The sequence below is a fragment of the Apium graveolens genome, chromosome 10 (genome assembly GCF_009905375.1).
Source record: "Apium graveolens cultivar Ventura chromosome 10, ASM990537v1, whole genome shotgun sequence".
Classification (NCBI taxonomy): domain Eukaryota; kingdom Viridiplantae; phylum Streptophyta; class Magnoliopsida; order Apiales; family Apiaceae; genus Apium; species Apium graveolens.
In genome coordinates, this window is record NC_133656.1 from 10,250,595 (window position 1) to 10,270,952 (window position 20,358).

The following is a 20,358-nucleotide window of genomic DNA, read 5'->3' on the forward strand; positions in this document are numbered from 1 at the left end:
GAGGGTTCATGGAATCTCTATGTAACTCAAAGATAAACAAAAGATAAGCTTGATTTAAATATTTCAAAATGACTCAGGATAATTGCATCGATATATATGAACTGTTTATAGTAAGTACGAAGGTCAAGTTGAATCACTTGCCTTGAGATAGGCTGGTCTGGTCTGACTGGTAGGAGCAACAACTGGAGCTTCACTCGACCTTTATGGCAAGTTTTCCCTCGTCTCGAGATCCTACATAAATAATAATAATCCTCATTATAATATATTATCACCAACTTAACCTATTTACAACTCGAAATTAAACACGGATGGCACTTAGGCCTATATGCACTTAATTTATATTCACTTTTAAATTAATGTAACACCCCCAGATCCGGGGTCGGGGATCCGGGTCGTCACGGTCTTTCATTCCACAATACCACTTCACTTACTTAATAAAAATAACCTTATGCTGTGACCCCACACTAACACACACCACAACCCGTTATAGTCTCAGAGATGAACATCAAAAAAATATAACCACAAGTAATTATATTCCACAATTATCTGCCAATACACCTTAAAAGGTTTTCTGAATAGATTTACATTTTATTTGCCATTATTACAATTCATATTATACATAAGTCTGGTACATCAAAAGTTGAAAGCCTAGCCTATTGGTAGTTCCTACCTCAGCTACAGCAGCATCAACGCTTCCAGAAGACTGCCGAACGTTTTCTAACCTCTTGCGAATCGGGAGCTTGGTCCGGTTCATCTTGTCTATCTGATGTTGTGTGATGAAAGAAGAAAGCAAGGGTGAGCAGCAAGCCCACCAAAATAATATGTATAATTATTTCCAATATATGAGCCTACTCATAATACTCATGCAAGTCTTGGTCAAAAGAAATGAACCAAGTTTGATATCTTAATGCGATGAAGTCGCAAAATATTCAGTATATATATATACATATATACTTTTCAAAATATTGGAAGTCCTCTTCCATGCATAATACACATAGAGTTCCAGTGTATAACTGTATAAAAATATTGTTGCAAGGTGATCTCATATATCTAACCTAGTCTCAACGTTTTTTTTCTGAAAATCTTTGTCATGCATAAGATAATCATTTACTAGATATAAGTTTAAAAGATGAAGTTACAAAATACTCCAATATACTTATATCTTTTCCAAATACCACTTGAACTACCACCGTTCAAGTTATAATTAGTTTCAAAAGTTCATCACATAGATGAGACTACAAGTTAAGACTTGAATAGATTCAATCTTTGAAATATTATTGAATGAAAAAGTTATGAGATACTTTCTTTAGTCCCGATATATATATATCCACATATATATACCCCTTTAAACATTTCCTGGAACCTCTGTTATGTAAAGTATGAACAGAGTTTGAAACATCCAATGAATTTTGGAAAGGAAAAGAATTTTGGCATAAACCCGATATCTTGCTGATCAGGCAAAGATACCAATAAGTAACCTTTTCTACTGTAGATGGATGAATTCCTCACCGGTCATCACCCTGGCCGCATTAGGACCTCGCGCTCGACCGTACCCCGGCCCCTCACGCGTTAATGGACTGCCACCCAGCCACTTACACAATAATAGACCGTACCCCGGCCTGTCGCTTATGCCGACTCAATTAGATGGGCTTACTTCCCGAACATTGGGCAAGTAATCAATTCATTTACCAAAAATGCAACCTCGTTGCGAATATAAAATACACCACAGAGCCGGATTCCCCAGGTTTTGAGCGAGTATTTAAATCCCCTTAAAAAGGAAGATCTTAAATATAAAAATGAGTTTTGGGATCCGCTCTGACTTTAAAAATCATTTTGAAGACTCGAAAACACTTTAAAGAGTGTTTGGAGTAAAGCTGATTTAATGAAGTAAATCAGTCCCCAGAATATTAGAAAATATCTGAATATTATTAATTAAATAATATTCCCATAAAGAATAATCTTTATAAAAAAATAATTGAAGTAGAAGTATTAAAATTTATACTTGAAACGAGTATTAAATAACCAAAGATATACTTATATGAAAGTATTATCTTTATTTGAATAATCGAAAATAAGTTTGATTATTGACATCTTATTCTTTAATAAAATAAAGAACATACCTCAGCAAATAATCGGAGTCATAGATCCTCAAATAAATATTCAAATAATATTCAATAAATAAAATAAGCTGAGTCATAATACCTCGAATGAATATTATAAATAATATTCATTAAATAAAATAAAGGAGTCATACATCCTCAAATGAATATTCAAATAATATTCAATAAATAATATAAAAGAGTCATAAGCCCTCGAATGAATATTCAAATAATATTCAATAATAAAATAAAGTTTAAAGTTATCGAATAAACCTTATTCGATTAATAGTTTGGAAAACTATAACCATATATATATATATATATCCATATCCATATATACAAGATTACTCGGGATCCTCGACTCCCGGTTTTAGAAAATATTTTCACCTTTGGGTCCCTATACTAAGGGTATATGCAAGATACCGCTATCCTCTAGCATAGGTATTATCAACTGAACCAACAGATATATATTTCAAGAATATGAAACAGGCATGCATATATACCATATCACATGCTACAATATATCGCAAGAATTTGCTAAATAACCAACATGCATCTATCGCAAGATAATGCATATACAAGTGTATACATCACAACAACAGTATAACGGATAGAATACTTGCCTGAGCGACTTGGGGGTGAGAAAGGCTCGGGACGAGTCTGATAACCTATAATCAACAAGTAAGTTGGAATTAAACCAAAATCACTTGTAAATCGATAATTTAACTAACTTAGACTCTAATGCTAGTTTTGCGCTCACTGATTCGCTTAAGTCACTCGGGTACCCTCGGCTCCACCATTTTTAATAATTTAACCTTTACGAGTTTTAAAGCGATTCCTTCGCGAATGACTTACCAACTGCCTAACGCACTTACCATAAATGCTTCATACATTAATTAACCTTTTTGGTCTTTAACCTACATTTCAAAGTAAGGCGAGGGAAAAAGTTTCGTTCGCGAAACGCCGTTACTTGAAACGGTCGTTTCTCCTAAACCGTAAATCGGAATCGAACGAACCACATATCAAAACGAAGCTCGTAACATGAGCTATCTAAACATGGCAGTGGTCACAATCTAGCAGGGGGTTCTCGGGTCCTAATGCTATGCACAAAAACAGTCCAAAGAAAATCGGACGTTACGACGGCTATGTTTACGCGATTTCCAATTTTTAAACCATCCACAATCGACCCAAACCATCCTCAAATCCAACACACAACAAACATCCATCCTTATCACATCATAACAACCCCAACCAATTCAATTTAATCATTCATACATATGCTTAAACCTAACTTTAATCATACTTAAGTTCCTTTAAATTAAAACCACAAAATTACCATTCCATTACACTACCATTCCAAATCCCAAACTCTAAATCATAACAACAACTACAATAACATCCTACTCATCAAAATCACCTTATAATATATATGAACCTTGGGTTTGGAAATGGTATACCTTCCTTGAAGTGGTGGGTGGAGCTAGGAAGCCTTAAGAAGCTTTGAGAAGCCTTAGGAAAGCTTGGATCTTCAAGAAAAACAAGAAAAAGTTCAAGTTAAAAACTTGAAAACACTATTCATTGTCTTCTTCTTTGATTAAATGAAGAAGTTAGAGAAAGAATTAATGGCTTAAACTCATGATATATCCATAACTAAGCATAAAGATGATTAGGGAATTTTCTTACCAATTTAGGATGCTTGGATCTTGATTTTTGAAAAATCTAGGCCTTTAAAAATGTAAAAGCCGAGAGCTCCTAAGAACAAATGCCTTGGTTCTTTTGATTTTTGATGAAATGATTTTGCTAGCTTGGTTGGCTTGATTTTTTGTATTTGATTTAGCAATTTACTACCTTGCCCTTGAATTTGTGTGGTCCTTATTCAACCACACCTCCTTCCTTCCCATGTCATGCTTACCTCATCCTCATGATGTCATCCTTCCTTCCTTGTCTTCTTTCTATTGGTTGGATGACATCATTCCCATTAATCCCTTTGATTAACTTCCTAATCGTTTGCCTAATGACCGCTGATCTGTTATACGGTTCGCTTAACTTTCGTTCTCGTTTATCGTTTGAAGGATCATACCCGGGATCTTATCACTTAGGTTCCCTTAACCTTTCTCAATACATTATATTCCTTTTTATGATCCTCTATTATAATCCTTTAATTTAAATCCTTTTTATCCTGTTACCTTATACTCAATTCTCTCCGTACCTTGTGGATTTTCGGGAAAAACCAAAGTGTTCGGAATTGGATTCTGACGATCTTTACATACACTTATATACCACATAGAGTACTAATAATATCCCATAAGATCAATAACAGAACCCCTACATAGCGTGGCATGAAAAGTTTTCTCATTCAGCAAAAACACTATTCATAAAGGTTTCAAAAATTTCCAAAAATTGGGGTTATTACAGTCTCCCCTCCTTAAAAGGATTCCGTCCCGGAATCAGATAGAAAATGAATAGGGATACCTTCCTAGCATTGCACCTTCTAACTCTTAAGTAAATTTTCCCACATTGTGGTCCTACCACCAAACTCTGCCTAGTTTAATAACCCTTCTCCTAAGCACTTGTCCCTTTTCGATCTATAACCCTTTCTGGTTGCTCCATATAGGTTACATCGGGTTGCATATCTATGCGCTCATATGCCTCTATTTATCTGGCATCTGAATAACACTTCCTTAACATTGATACGTGAAACACGTTATGAACTTGCTACATATTCGGGGTTAGGGCTAGCTCATATGCTAACTTCCCAAACGTCTTAATATATCCAAGGGTCCAACAAATTGTAGTCTTAGCTTTCCTTTCTTTCCGAACCTCATCAATCCTTTCCAAGGTAGTGAAGTATTTAGTAACTTCATCTTATACTCTTTATCCTTTCGTGTCAAATCAACATACTTATCATGTCCATCTTGGGCTACTACCAGCCGTCCTCTGATTAGATCTATCATATCCTTGGTCCTTTGGACTACTGCGGGTCCGAGCATCTTGCGCTCTACAACTTCATCCTAACATAAGGGAGATCGACATTGTCTTCCCTCAAGGATCTCATAAGGCGATATCTCAATACTGACATATGATCTATTGTCATAAGAAAACTCAATCCGCGTTATGTGATCATTCAAATTTCTTTCAAGTCTATTGCACAGACTCTCATTATAGCTTCTAGAATTATAGCTTTTGCTTCTCACTACCCATCCGTTTCTAGTTCGTAGTCGTTACTACCTTCCGTTCCTAATATTATACTAGTTATACTTTTGCTCACTAGTGTTCTATAACCTTTTGATAACCACGTCAACCTTAGTATTACGAATGTGTTTCCATTCCGAATACTACCACAACTTTATTACTCCTTTTTCAGCTGCTTCTATCTTTAGAAGCTTGATTAATCATATAGAAGTAAAGGAATTTGTTGAGAGATCACTATGATCATGAACACTTGTTATATCGCATAGTTAGTACAGAAGGTGGCCAGCCTTTAGTACTTGACAAGCAATTAAACAATAGATGGTATCCTACTAGGCTTCTATCACACAGATAGATAGTCATTCGGCAATACCTCCCCTTCTGGAAGGGTTGTTCTTCTCAGATTACATGAAATGAAAAGAAGAGAAAAGAACGAATTGAAGAGAATTGTATATATATGAAAAAATATACTGCCACCAAATATCTGGCTTGGAACCTACCTCTGAACTATAGAGGTTTATCATAGAAGAACAAAACATATATATATTTATATCAGCATCAAGTATTATAGCATCGCATTTCACGTGCCTAAATATTTTTGCTATTCCGTCCATCATTCTATGGACCCAGGCTCTTCCTTGAGCTTATACACAATCACCTTTGAAACTCCCTCGACATCGAAAATCGAATCTGGGATCTCATTCTAGACATCATCGTTACTAGAATTCTATGCTTGCACCGCAACCTTCCTCGTATAATAATACGACTCCCTATTGATAAGAAAGAATAATAATTCACTAGGTAGATACTCTACTTAATTAGTCTATCAATGATAACTTATACACTACCACGACCCGATTCGTGGTACTCAATCTCAACACCCATTCCAATACAACTCTCACGGTTGTAATCAGCTCAATACTCGCAGAATCATTGCTGCCTTACTATGGTCCACCACTGACCTACTGTAGTCATTCATTTTCCATGAAGTCTTAATATCTAACCATACGGAGTCCATACATGTCGTATCAAATCACTCTAAGGAGGTAACATAATCACCATTCATGATTCATGAAGAACACTCCTGATCCTGACATACATACATTCCATGAAGCAAATAAAATTGCAGAAGAATTTCAATCAAAGCAACGATAGCAGGTTAATACCATTCTTAATCATATGCCTTCAATAGAAGACTTAACTCAAAGGTTCGTCTAGTCCCTTTTGAAACATGGTCCTGGCTTATCTCAAGATAGTATCTTCTGAGATAGATAGCCTGCTCATGGCGATTACACGAATTAAACCTTTACCAACTACTATTATGGTTGGGTATTGCACAGTCATCAGAAGGAATGTCAATCTTCCAAACCATAATACAACCTTTACGGCTTCAACCATTATTACTGTATTCCTCTGGCATGAGCGCCTATAATTATCCTCTTACACTTAGAGTGTCGGCCACCTCCTTGGCCTTTCCTGATAGTAAAATTTCCTTACAATCAATGTCATTTTAACCACCTCCAACTAAATTTTCTACCTCATTTCAATCACAGCTTATGTGAAAATGTTTTCCTTAAAATCTGATGAGTAAAAAAAAATCACCATTTTTCCATAAGTTATTGCCTCAGTCTTTAGAGGTTAATCACTGTCACGACTGACTCTCAATTATACTTAGAACATCTTTTATCTTAAGTCTTAATTGCCTGGAACAATTTCGACCTTTACTGGTTCGATCCATACTTTCTCGTGGTTTAACACGTGCCCCACTTGGCATCATTATAATTACGTCATATTTCCTTTATCAACATTTCTATTCTTGAGAATTTTGAATATTACCTTTCTCCTTGTAAAACCTCTAAGGTTATCCTTCAATCGTTCCTCCTGTATTCCCTAGATACAGGGCATATCAAAATACCATTTACTATTACTAGAACCATTATCTATTTACTTCTGAAAAATTTCTCCACTGATCCTTAAAGGTTATTATTACCTTAATCCTTTCCAATTCATACTGTCAAAACTCATACTATCCCTATTAAGGGTGAAATGCCAACCTTTATGCATTCCCCTAGGATTCGTTTTAAGTTACCGATGTTCTATCCTTAATTCCACCTTTAAAAAGGTACAAGCATCCTTCCATGGATAAATAAAGTCATATATGCCTGATAAGGGTATCTTATTCAATCAGTTCCACCTCGATAGTCTATACCGAATTTCACAATAGCATCCTTATTCAAGTTAAGGTCAATCCACATGGCCTCCAAAAGATAAAAATGGTTATCCGCTTGTCTTGCCTAATTTGGTAACGATAGCAAGGATGTTCTGGAAGATATTGGTCGTGTTTAACGTGAACTTCTTCTTAATAATTCCTTAGTTACTTTTGTTGTTTATCTCAACAGTCACCTCAATGTTGGTATATCTTTCATACTTGGCGTCTCCCTTTCTGGGTATCAAGCCACCGGTCTTACACTTCACATTCTTGAAGGTCACTTCCTTCATCCAATTTTCCTAATTTCTTACTTTCTTGTCTCCTCAGTCTATCCGTGTCTCAATATTTATCCTTCGAACTATCTCAAGGTTCCCTCGAATCCTCCCAACTTAAAGGGGATAAAATATATGCATCTCTTATGCCTTCAATCATCAATTTTAACTCATGGTGAATCACCGTCATCCTGACGATTACTTACTTTTCTATTTCTATTACTACGAGTCTTTAGGGTTTCCTCATACCCAACTTCCTTATCATTATTTCATGAACTAACACAACATAAGCATTGATTTTTAAACATCCCGTCATTCTGGATTCGTGTCCTCAGAACGAATCTTGATAACTTTTACAACTTAGATTCATAATTCATCATACTCATCCACTTTTGTTCTAGCTCCAAAGCTTTTACACTATCTCCTTATCCTTAGGAATTACTTTCCCGAAAACAATTGACTGAACTTAAATCAGTTTATTCTAACCTCTGGCTCCGTGCCTTTCTTGGTCTTTCACCAGCGGGTGGTCTCTCTCCTAGGAGGGTTAGTGACAGAAACAGTCTTTTGTGGTTCGTCAATCATTTAGGATCTCAATTGATTCCTATATTTCCTTTAGCCAGGCTCTTGCCTCGACTGGGTCAACCTGTTCCTTGGAACTCTGAGAGCTTAGCGACTTAAAGGTCCTAAAAGAATTTCTCACCGCATTATTTCCTCAGGGTGGTGGTTGGGGATAATAGTCTAAGTCCTTTTTAGACAGGTCCATGAATTGCCGTATAGGAGTGCCGTCTTGGGTCTCCTTATCTCGCTCGACTTTTGTTTTCTCAGTCTAAATATTTCTTCCTACTCCCCATACTTGGGGTTATCTTATACATTAAAATCCTCATTTTCCACTTCATTATGTTATGGGTTCCTTTTATCTTGATGGCGTCCTCCCTGACTATCACATTCAGGGTTTGCTCTAATCTTATTCCTTGTGGGGGCATATTACTTGGAAAATTTTGAGAATCTCCGGATATTTGTCTTACTTACTTTGCTTAAGTCTTCCCCTCGTTTAGTCCTTGCACGATTGCAAATTATGAATTCTTAAGTTCGATAAACTTCATGACACTCTCTTAAGTGTAAATAGAGCAATTAACAATGTGATTTATCACAATCAAACTGATCTGAACTGAAATTAACGAATATATACATAACCATTTGTTCGAGGGTACAACAACTGAACATATTAAAGAGGATTACATCATATGAACTTATCGCTCCTATCCCAAAAGTACTACCATAGATAGTCATCTCGTCATTAAAACTAATCATTCATAACTTAGGCTAATCATCCAAAAGCGGTGCTACATGAGACCCTTGTTTGATTGCTCTGGCTCTGCACACTACCATGGATTAAGAGGTGCGAGCACGCACAACATCCCTAACCTGCTCCATCACAGAGGTGATGAGGTCTAAGATAGTCGCAAGTAGAGCTGGATCAACCTGACCCTCAAGATGGCCTCTAGCTGTAACACGGGTGGTAGCCTCAATCCTTTCCATGCTATACGCTAATCCTGCCGGAAGTATCCCACCCTCAATCCTTGGTGCAGTAAGTCGATCCAACAGATCACTCCTAACATTCCGGGCCTCTGACAGGCCACCCAAAGTCATATGATAATCAGCGATAAGAGAAGCCTGAGTGGTAGCATCTAGCAGTCCATGGGGGGCAGGTGGTGCAGACCCAGGAGATCCAAATGGATAACCAAGCACGGTATCAGGTGACAATGGTGCAGGGGATAAAGGTGGCATTTCCTCAGTATGTGCTGGGCTCTGTACAGGGGAGGGAACATGAATTGGTGGAACCTCATGGATGTCTACAGGAGCCTCTGGAAGAGGGTCTGATACTGGTATAATTGGGGTCGTGGAAGGCCCCACTCCTTCTGCCCTCATTAACCTTTGTGCCCTTGGTAACTCTTCATTCTCTAGGGCCACCCTCGCGGCCATTCTAGCTCTGGTAGTCGCCCTGACTACCGTCATCTGTTCCTCAACGGTCCTCTCTTCATTCTCATCAGGATCCTCCATGAGATCCTCCTCAGCCACAATCCTTTCCGGAATAACATCCTCAACCGCAGCATTCTCTATCTGAACCTCATCCGGTCCCTCATTAGGGTACTCCATCGGATTCACAATTTGATCTCCAACTTGTAATAAAACATCCTCATGCTGATGCTCCTGAACCTCAAGGTTTGGTGCCCCGCTGCCCTATACGAGAACAAACTATGTTACTATCACGATACCTATAAGGGTTCCCATAAGGGTTTTAACTGTCAGTGCTACGTTAGGTAGCCCGACTATGAACTTGGCAAGAGTTCTTATTATCTTAGTGAACTTATTATCTTAATGTCCCATCATCTCTGAGGTTTATAACGCTTAGCTCTGATACCATTTCTGTAACACCCCCAGATCCGGGGTCGGGGATCCGGGTCGTCACGGTCTTTCATTCCACAATACCACTTCACTTACTTAATAAAAATAACCTTATGCTGTGACCCCACACTAACACACACCACAACCCGTTATAGTCTCAGAGATGAACATCAAAAAAATATAACCACAAGTAATTATATTCCACAATTATCTGCCAATACACCTTAAAAGGTTTTCTGAATAGATTTACATTTTATTTGCCATTATTACAATTCATATTATACATAAGTCTGGTACATCAAAAGTTGAAAGCCTAGCCTATTGGTAGTTCCTACCTCAGCTACAGCAGCATCAACGCTTCCAGAAGACTGCCGAACGTTTTCTAACCTCTTGCAAATCGGGAGCTTGGTCCGGTTCATCTTGTCTATCTGATGTTGTGTGATGAAAGAAGAAAACAAGGGTGAGCAGCAAGCCCACCAAAATAATATGTATAATTATTTCCAATATATGAGCCTACTCATAATACTCATGCAAGTCTTGGTCAAAAGAAATGAACCAAGTTTGATATCTTAATGCGATGAAGTCGCAAAATATTCAGTATATATATATACATATATACTTTTCAAAATATTGGAAGTCCTCTTTCATGCATAATACACATAGAGTTCCAGTGTATAACTGTATAAAAATATCGTTGCAAGGTGATCTCATATATCTAACCTTGTCTCAACATTTTTTTTCTGAAAATCTTTGTCATGCATAAGATAATCATTTACTAGATATAAGTTTAAAAGATGAAGTTACAAAATACTCCAATATACTTATATCTTTTCCAAATACCACTTGAACTACCACCGTTCAAGTTATAATTAGTTTCAAAAGTTCATCACATAGATGAGACTACAAGTTAAGACTTGAATAGATTCAATCTTTGAAATATTATTGAATGAAAAAGTTATGAGATACTTTCTTTAGTCCCGATATATATATATCCACATATATATACCCCTTTAAACATTTCCTGGAACCTCTGTTATGTAAAGTATGAACAGAGTTTGAAACATCCAATGAATTTTGGAAAGGAAAAGAATTTTGGCATAAACCCGATATCTTGCTGATCAGGCAAAGATACCAATAAGTAACCTTTTCTACTGTAGATGGATGAATTCCTCACCGGTCATCACCCTGGCCGCATTAGGACCTCGCGCTCGACCGTACCCCGGCCCCTCACGCGTTGATGGACTGCCACCCAGCCACTTACACAATAATAGACCGTACCCCGGCCTGTCGCTTATGCCGACTCAATTAGATGGGCTTACTTCCCGAACATTGGGCAAGTAATCAATTCATTTACCAAAACTGCAACCTCGTTGCGAATATAAAATACACCACAGAGCCGGATTCCCCAGGTTTTGAGCGAGTATTTAAATCCCCTTAAAAAGGAAGATCTTAAATATAAAAATGAGTTTTGGGATCCGCTCTGACTTTAAAAATCATTTTGAAGACTCGAAAACACTTTAAAGAGTGTTTGGAGTAAAGCTGATTTAATGAAGTAAATCAGTCCCCAGAATATTAGAAAATATCTGAATATTATTAATTAAATAATATTCCCATAAAGAATAATCTTTATAAAAAAATAATTGAAGTAGAAGTATTAAAATTTATACTTGAAACGAGTATTAAATAACCAAAGATATACTTATATGAAAGTATTATCTTTATTTGAATAATCGAAAATAAGTTTGATTATTGACATCTTATTCTTTAATAAAATAAAGAACATACCTCAGCAAATAATCGGAGTCATAGATCCTCAAATGAATATTCAAATAATATTCAATAAATAAAATAAGCTGAGTCATAATACCTCGAATGAATATTATAAATAATATTCATTAAATAAAATAAAGGAGTCATACATCCTCAAATGAATATTCAAATAATATTCAATAAATAATATAAAAGAGTCATAAGCCCTCGAATGAATATTCAAATAATATTCAATAATAAAATAAAGTTTAAAGTTATCGAATAAACCTTATTCGATTAATAGTTTGGAAAACTATAACCATATATATATATATATATCCATATCCATATATACAAGATTACTCGGGATCCTCGACTCCCGGTTTTAGAAAATATTTTCACCTTTGGGTCCCTATACTAAGGGTATATGCAAGATACCGCTATCCTCTAGCATAGGTATTATCAACTGAACCAACAGATATATATTTCAAGAATATGAAACAGGCATGCATATATACCATATCACATGCTACAATATATCGCAAGAATTTGCTAAATAACCAACATGCATCTATCGCAAGATAATGCATATACAAGTGTATACATCACAACAACAGTATAACGGATAGAATACTTGCCTGAGCGACTTGGGGGTGAGAAAGGCTCGGGACGAGTCTGATAACCTATAATCAACAAGTAAGTTGGAATTAAACCAAAATCACTTGTAAATCGATAATTTAACTAACTTAGACTCTAACGCTAGTTTTGCGCTCACTGATTCGCTTAAGTCACTCGGGTACCCTCGGCTCCACCATTTTTAATAATTTAACCTTTACGAGTTTTAAAGCGATTCCTTCGCGAATGACTTACCAACTGCCTAACGCACTTACCATAAATGCTTCATACATTAATTAACCCTTTTTGGTCTTTAACCTACATTTCAAAGTAAGGCGAGGGAAAAAGTTTCGTTCGCGAAACGCCGTTACTTGAAACGGTCGTTTCTCCTAAACCGTAAATCGGAATCGAACGAACCACATATCAAAACGAAGCTCGTAACATGAGCTATCTAAACATGGCAGTGGTCACAATCTAGCAGGGGGTTCTCGGGTCCTAATGCTATGCACAAAAACAGTCCAAAGAAAATCGGACGTTACGACGGCTATGTTTACGCGATTTCCAATTTTTAAACCATCCACAATCAACCCAAACCATCCTCAAATCCAACACACAACAAACATCCATCCTTATCACATCATAACAACCCCAACCAATTCAATTTAATCATTCATACATACGCTTAAACCTAACTTTAATCATACTTAAGTTCCTTTAAATCAAAACCACAAAATTACCATTCCATTACACTACCATTCCAAATCCCAAACTCTAAATCATAACAACAACTACAATAACATCCTACTCATCAAAATCACCTTATAATATATATGAACCTAGGGTTTGGAAATGGTATACCTTCCTTGAAGTGGTGGGTGGAGCTAGGAAGCCTTAAGAAGCTTTGAGAAGCCTTAGGAAAGCGTGGATCTTCAAGAAAAACAAGAAAAAGTTCAAGTTAAAAACTTGAAAACACTATTCATTGTCTTCTTCTTTGATTAAATGAAGAAGTTAGAGAAAGAATTAATGGCTTAAACTCATGATATAGCCATAACTAAGCATAAAGATGATTAGGGAATTTTCTTACCAATTTAGGATGCTTGGATCTTGATTTTTGAAAAATCTAGGCCTTTAAAAATGTAAAAGCCGAGAGCTCCTAAGAACAAATGCCTTGGTTCTTTTGATTTTTGATGAAATGATTTTGCTAGCTTGGTTGGCTTGATTTTTTGTATTTGATTTAGCAATTTACTACCTTGCCCTTGAATTTGTGTGGTCCTTATTCAACCACACCTCCTTCCTTCCCATGTCATGCTTACCTCATCCTCATGATGTCATCCTTCCTTCCTTGTCTTCTTTCTATTGGTTGGATGACATCATTCCCATTAATCCCTTTGATTAACTTCCTAATCGTTTGCCTAATGACCGCTGATCTGTTATACGGTTCGCTTAACTTTCGTTCTCGTTTATCGTTTGAAGGATCATACCCGGGATCTTATCACTTAGGTTCCCTTAACCTTTCTCAATACATTATATTCCTTTTTATGATCCTCTATTATAATCCTTTAATTTAAATCCTTTTTATCCTGTTACCTTATACTCAATTCTCTCCGTACCTTGTGGATTTTCGGGAAAAACCAAAGTGTTCGGAATTGGATTCTGACGATCTTTACATACACTTATATACCACATAGAGTACTAATAATATCCCATAAGATCAATAACAGAACCCCTACATAGCGTGGCATGAAAAGTTTTCTCATTCAGCAAAAACACTATTCATAAGGGTTTCAAAAATTTCCAAAAATTGGGGTTATTACAATTAAAATTGCACACACATAGCCACATAATCACATATCATATATTAATACCAAATAACACCATATATACCATAATGTAACACTAGGCTTGGATGATCTTGACTCACCACTTAAGTCACCTGGTCGCTAAACTAGACAAAGTCTTCAAATTTTGGCTCCCTAACTCGATGTGCCTTTCCTAAATTATCCAAAACCTATTGACCCTCACTTGTGCCTTTTGCTCTACTGACCTTATACTATCTTAAAACTATGGTGGTTGACCTAATACTCACTTCTAAGTGTTCTAAAACTATGTGATAAGTGATAGTGCTCACTGGTGCAAATTTCAGAATGACAACTATAGTTTCTTGAGTGCATTAGGCACTCTTAAACTACAAGTTTTCCATCACAAATTTTACACAAGACTCTCCTGACCTAAGGGCATCTCAAAAGCTTGATGTGGCTCAAGGGCCTGGCTTGGGCTTTCTTGGGCTTAAGCTAAAAGTCCAAGGTTCCCCTGTTTTTCTGGGAAGAAAATGCCCTGACTTGAATTAACTTGTGACACATGGTTCTAACTCATATCCTATGAACTATGGTTGGAAAAACTTCTCTGATACTCCCTATAACTAAGGTCCAATTGGGCCTAATGAGGGCCTACCCATGACATGGTCAAATCTTCCTATTTCTAAGTTGCAACAAAACTGTCCCCTGCTGGACAGAGTTTGTTATTCTACTTGTGCACCTAACCAAATGACATGCAAACCTCCAACCAACTCCTAAAACCTTTTGTATACTCCCAATACTAACTTCTGGTGGCTTGGGCCTCAAAGTGCACACCAATGACATGGTCAAAACTCACTCTAAACCTCAGGGTACTAAACTGATTTTCTGCAGAAACTTAACTCTCATTTTCCAAGGTTTTGACTTGACAAACTCAACTAACAACAACTCAATACTTAAACCAAGACTTACACATGGTAATCTACTGAACTAACTCCCTTATTCTCAAAATAACCTTGGGTGAGATCATCCATGCCCAAAAACAATAACATGCAACTAAATATATAACATGCAACTCATGAAAAGCACATAACAAGATTTCGGCTAGGCATAAAGTTTTAAATGCTTACAAAATCGACTTGCACCTAATACTCATCCTTAATAATCATGAAATATAACTTCTTTTAAGTATTAATAAGAAATTTATCATGGAAACAATCTATTTTAAGCACACCTATTTCGCATTTATAGATTTTTAAACATAACAACATGATTTCAAAAAGAATAGCATGCAAAACATGGTTGATCATCATTTTAATGTCTTAAAACTAGCATGCATGGCTAAACATAAATATATAATGAAATTTCAGTAGCATGCAAAGGATTTTAAAGCATGATATCTCCATAAAACACTTATTTAGCACATATACATAATATATCTCATAGAGAGCTCTTGAATTCACAAGAATCAAGAGTTTCTCTTTGGAGATCACATAAGAACTACACATGCATCCATGGAACTTCAACTTCTAAGTCTCAAAATACTTGGAAAGGATATAAGATGAATGTAGGTAAAAGATTTACACTTGGGAAGATGAAGAATGAATTGAAAAATGGAAGGGGGGTGGGGGATTTGGCCTTCGGCCGAGAGCAAGGTGGGAGGGGGAAAAGAGAGAAAATTTGTGGTGTGTTGGAGTGTGGAATGAGTGGAATGATTTCTCCCACTTTAATTTTTTTATTTTATGCTTTTTGGTTGACAAATATTGAGTGGAAGTGAGAACTTACAAAAATGTCCTTTAGCTAAAGTTAGGCCATTTTGCATGCAAGGCTAATGTAGTAATTTGATAATAATCAAATGAGTTAGTGGGGTTGGAAAAGTCTTATTTGCCCTTTGAGAAGATAGAAGGGTGATTTGCATGCATGGTCTCTTATGTAGTTTGATAAATATGACAACTAAAATTTATAATGATTTATTTTTATAAAATAAAATACAAGTTCAAAAATTATAAAATTTATACCATAAAATAACTTGGATTTTTAGAGACTTTATAAAATCATTTTTAAAATTTGTGAACAAAATACCTTTTAAAAGAAAATTTTTCCAAAGCTTAGAATATTCTTTATAAATAAAAAATAAAGAAATTAAATAAACTCTTGCTTTGAAAAATCATATACTACACAAAGCAAATTTATAATGCAGAAATTTTCACTCACACTAGCGTACAATCATTGAATATATTTTTATTTGACTTTAATATTATACCAAATCCACAAATAATATTATATAAAATGCCGGTCGTAACATCCTCTCCCCCTTAAGGGATTCTGTCCCCAGAATCTAAGAGAAAAGATGAGGATGCCGGGAACGCATATCAGACTCCAACTCCCAAGTCAATTCTTCGACCTTAGGGTTCCTCCAAAGCACTTTTACTAACTTTATCGACTTATTCCTAAGACTCTTTACTTGCTAGTCGAGTATTTTAACCGGTTGCTCCACAAATGACAGGTCTGCCTGAATTTTTACAGGTTCATATTCTATCACATGGCCAGCGTCAGGATTGTACTTCTTAAGCAACGACACATGGAACACATTATGCACATGCCGATACTGAGGTGGTAAGGCCAACTCGTAGGCCACCTTTCCTACTTGACTCAAAATCTCAAAAGGACCTATGTATCTAGGTGCTAACTTCCCTTTCTTGCCAAATCTCATCAACCCTTTTCTAGGTGACACCTTTAGCAACACAGCTTCGCCAATTTGGAATTGAACGTTCTTATGTGCTGGATCCGCATACTTCCTTTGTCTATCTTGAGCAGCAAGCAACCTTTTCTGAATTAACTTGACCAAGTCATGCAACTATTGTACCAAATACGAGCCGAGAATTCTTCCTTCTCCTACTTCATCCCAACTTGTTGGTGATCTACATTTTCGCCCGTACAAAGCTTCGTATGGTGGCATGCCGATACTGGAATGATAGCTATTGTTGTAAGAGAATTCAATCAACGGCAAATGATCATCCCAACTTCCTGCAAAATCGATTGCACAACTGCGCAACTTGTCTTCAATTGTTTGAATTGTCCTTTCGCTCTGACCATCAGTCTGCGGGTGGTATGCCGTGCTCATATTCAATTTCGTGCCAAGACATTCCTGAAATTGCTTCCAGAATCTCGACTTAAAGCGGGGATCTCTGTCTGAAACTATGGATACGGGTACTCCATGCCTTAGTACGATTTCGCGCACATACAGATGAACCAACTTGTCCAGTGACGACTTCTCATTTATTGGAAGGAAATGCGCCGACTTCATAAGACGATCAACTATAACCCATATTGCGTCATGCCCGAATTTCGTTCGCGGTAGTCCTACTATAAAGTCCATAGCGATATTTTCCCATTTCCATACTGGAATCTTCAGGGGCTGAATTAATCCGCTTGGTCGTTGATGTTCTGCCTTTACTTTCTGACAAGTATAGCACTTCGCAACCCATTCTGCCACGTCTCGCTTCATATTTGGCCACCAAAAGTTCTTCTTTAAGTCTCGATACATCTTGGTGCTTCCCGGGTGGATTGAAAATTTCGAATTGTGGGCTTCATGGAGGATCTCATTCTTTAATTCAGGTACATGGGGAATCCATATTCTGGATGAAAACCTTAGTATCCCTTGCTCATCCCTTTGAGTATTAATCTCCTCTCCAGATAACTGATTCTTCTCTTTTTCCATTACTTCCTCTTGACACTTCTTTACCTTTTCCACTAGTGTTGGCTGAAAGGTCATTGCACGACAAACTTTCTCGACTTTTCCATAAGCACAAAGTTCCAATTCCAATTTTTCGATTTCTTCAGATAACTCTTTTGATGTTATCATCATATTCAATCTCTCCTACTACTCAGAGCATCGGCCACTACGTTCGCCTTTCCAGGATGGTAATTTATCGAGCAGTCATAGTCCTTGATCAATTCCAGCCATCTCCTCTGCCTCATATTGAGCTCTTTCTGAGTAAAAATATACTTTAAACTCTTGTGATCCGTGTAGATTTCACACTTCTCTCCATAGAGGTAGTGTCTCCAAATCTTGAGTGCGAACACTATGGCGGCTAGTTCCAAGTCATGCGTCGGGTACTTTAACTCATGCGGCTTCAACTGTCTTGACGCATATGCGATCACTTTACTGTGTTGCATCAACACACAACCCAAACCCTTATGTGAAGCGTCACTGAAAATTACAAAGTTCCCTTGATCATCTGGAAGTACCAACACCGGAGCTGTTACCAACTTTTGCTTCAACTCTTGAAAGCTATCTTCACATTCTGCACTCCATTCAAACTTTTGATTCTTTCTGGTTAACTTGGTCAATGGCGTGGCGATCTTCGAGAAATCCTTGACGAATCTTCTATAGTATCCGGCCAATCCTAGAAAACTTCGCACTTCCGTAGGAGTCTTTGGCCTCTCCCAACTCATAAGTGCCTCAATCTTTGCCGGATCCACTTTAACTCCCTCATTTCCAATAACATGCCCCAAAAATTGAACTTCCTTTAACTAAAACTCACATTTGGTAAACTTGGCATGCAACTTCTCTTATCGGAGTATCTCCAATGATATCCAGAGGTGATGCTTATGTTCTTCTTCCGACTTAGAATAAATAAGGATGTCATCAATGAATACCACGACAAATTTGTCCAAATACTTCTTAAATACCCGATTCATCAGATCCATAAATGCGGCCGGAGCGTTGGTCAATCCAAACGACATTACTAGGAATTCATAATGCCCATATCTGGTCCTGAATGCGGTCTTAGGAATATCTTCTTTTTTGATCTTTAATTGATGGTATCCCGATCTCAAATCAATCTTCGAAAAGCATTTTGCTCCCTTCAACTGATCAAAAAGGTCATCTATCCTTGGTAGCGGGTAGCGGTTCTTGATCGTCACCTTATTCAACTCCCGGTAATCTATGCATAGACGCATACTCCCATCTTTCTTCTTTACAAATAGAACAGGTGCTCCCCATGGCGACGTACTTGGTCGTATCACTCCTTTATCCAATAATTCTTGTAGCTGGCTCGCCAACTCTTTCATTTCTGCTGGTACCATCCTATACGGGGCCTTTGAAACTGGTTCCATGCCTGGAGCAAGGTTGATCTCGAACTCAATTTGTCGATCTGATGGTAAGCCTGGTAGTTCGACGGGAAACACATCGGGAAACTCGCTAACTACAGGAATATCTTCCACGCTGGGGCTGCCTTTTTCCGAATCCACTACATAAGCTAGGAACGACTCACAACCTTTTCTAAGTAGCTTCTTAGCCTGAACAATTGTAAGAAATAGTTGCTCTTGCCTCTGCCCCTTAAATACTACCTTCTCTCCACTCCTCGTCTTTAAATACACTCTCTTGGTCTTACAATTAATCTGAGCGCTATTCTCTCCTAACCAATCCATTCCTAAAATTATGTCAAACTCTCCCAACTTGAAGAGTATCAAGTCGGCTGAGAACTTATATCCCGAAATATCGATCTCACACTTTGGACAAAATTGATTCACAGGAATCTTCTCTTGGTTCGCAATTACCACATTTACTACCTCACTCATAACCATTTTATCACATTGGAGCTTATCAACAAAAGATTCTGATATGAATGATCTTGTTGCTCCCGAATCAATCAATATTTTAGCTTTGACATTATTGAGTAAAAGTGTACCTGCTATCACTTCAGAATTCTGAACAGCATCCTTCATCTTTAGATCAAATATCCTTGCTGTTGCTTGCGGGGTTGGTGCGGGTGGTGGAGGTAATGCCAATACCTCGGCTGGCACACTCGCACTAGTACTTGCCACATTCATTAGAGCTTTGACTGGTCCGGTTGCCTTGCACTCCCTAGCTATGTGTCCAGTCTTCCCACACTTGTAGCACGTAACTCCTGGCTTCGGCATCTTGCACTCATTTGCCAAATGTCCCTTCTGATTGCACCTATAACAGGTCATGCTCAGCTTATTGCATACTCCGAGGTGCCTTCTTCCACAGTGCTTGC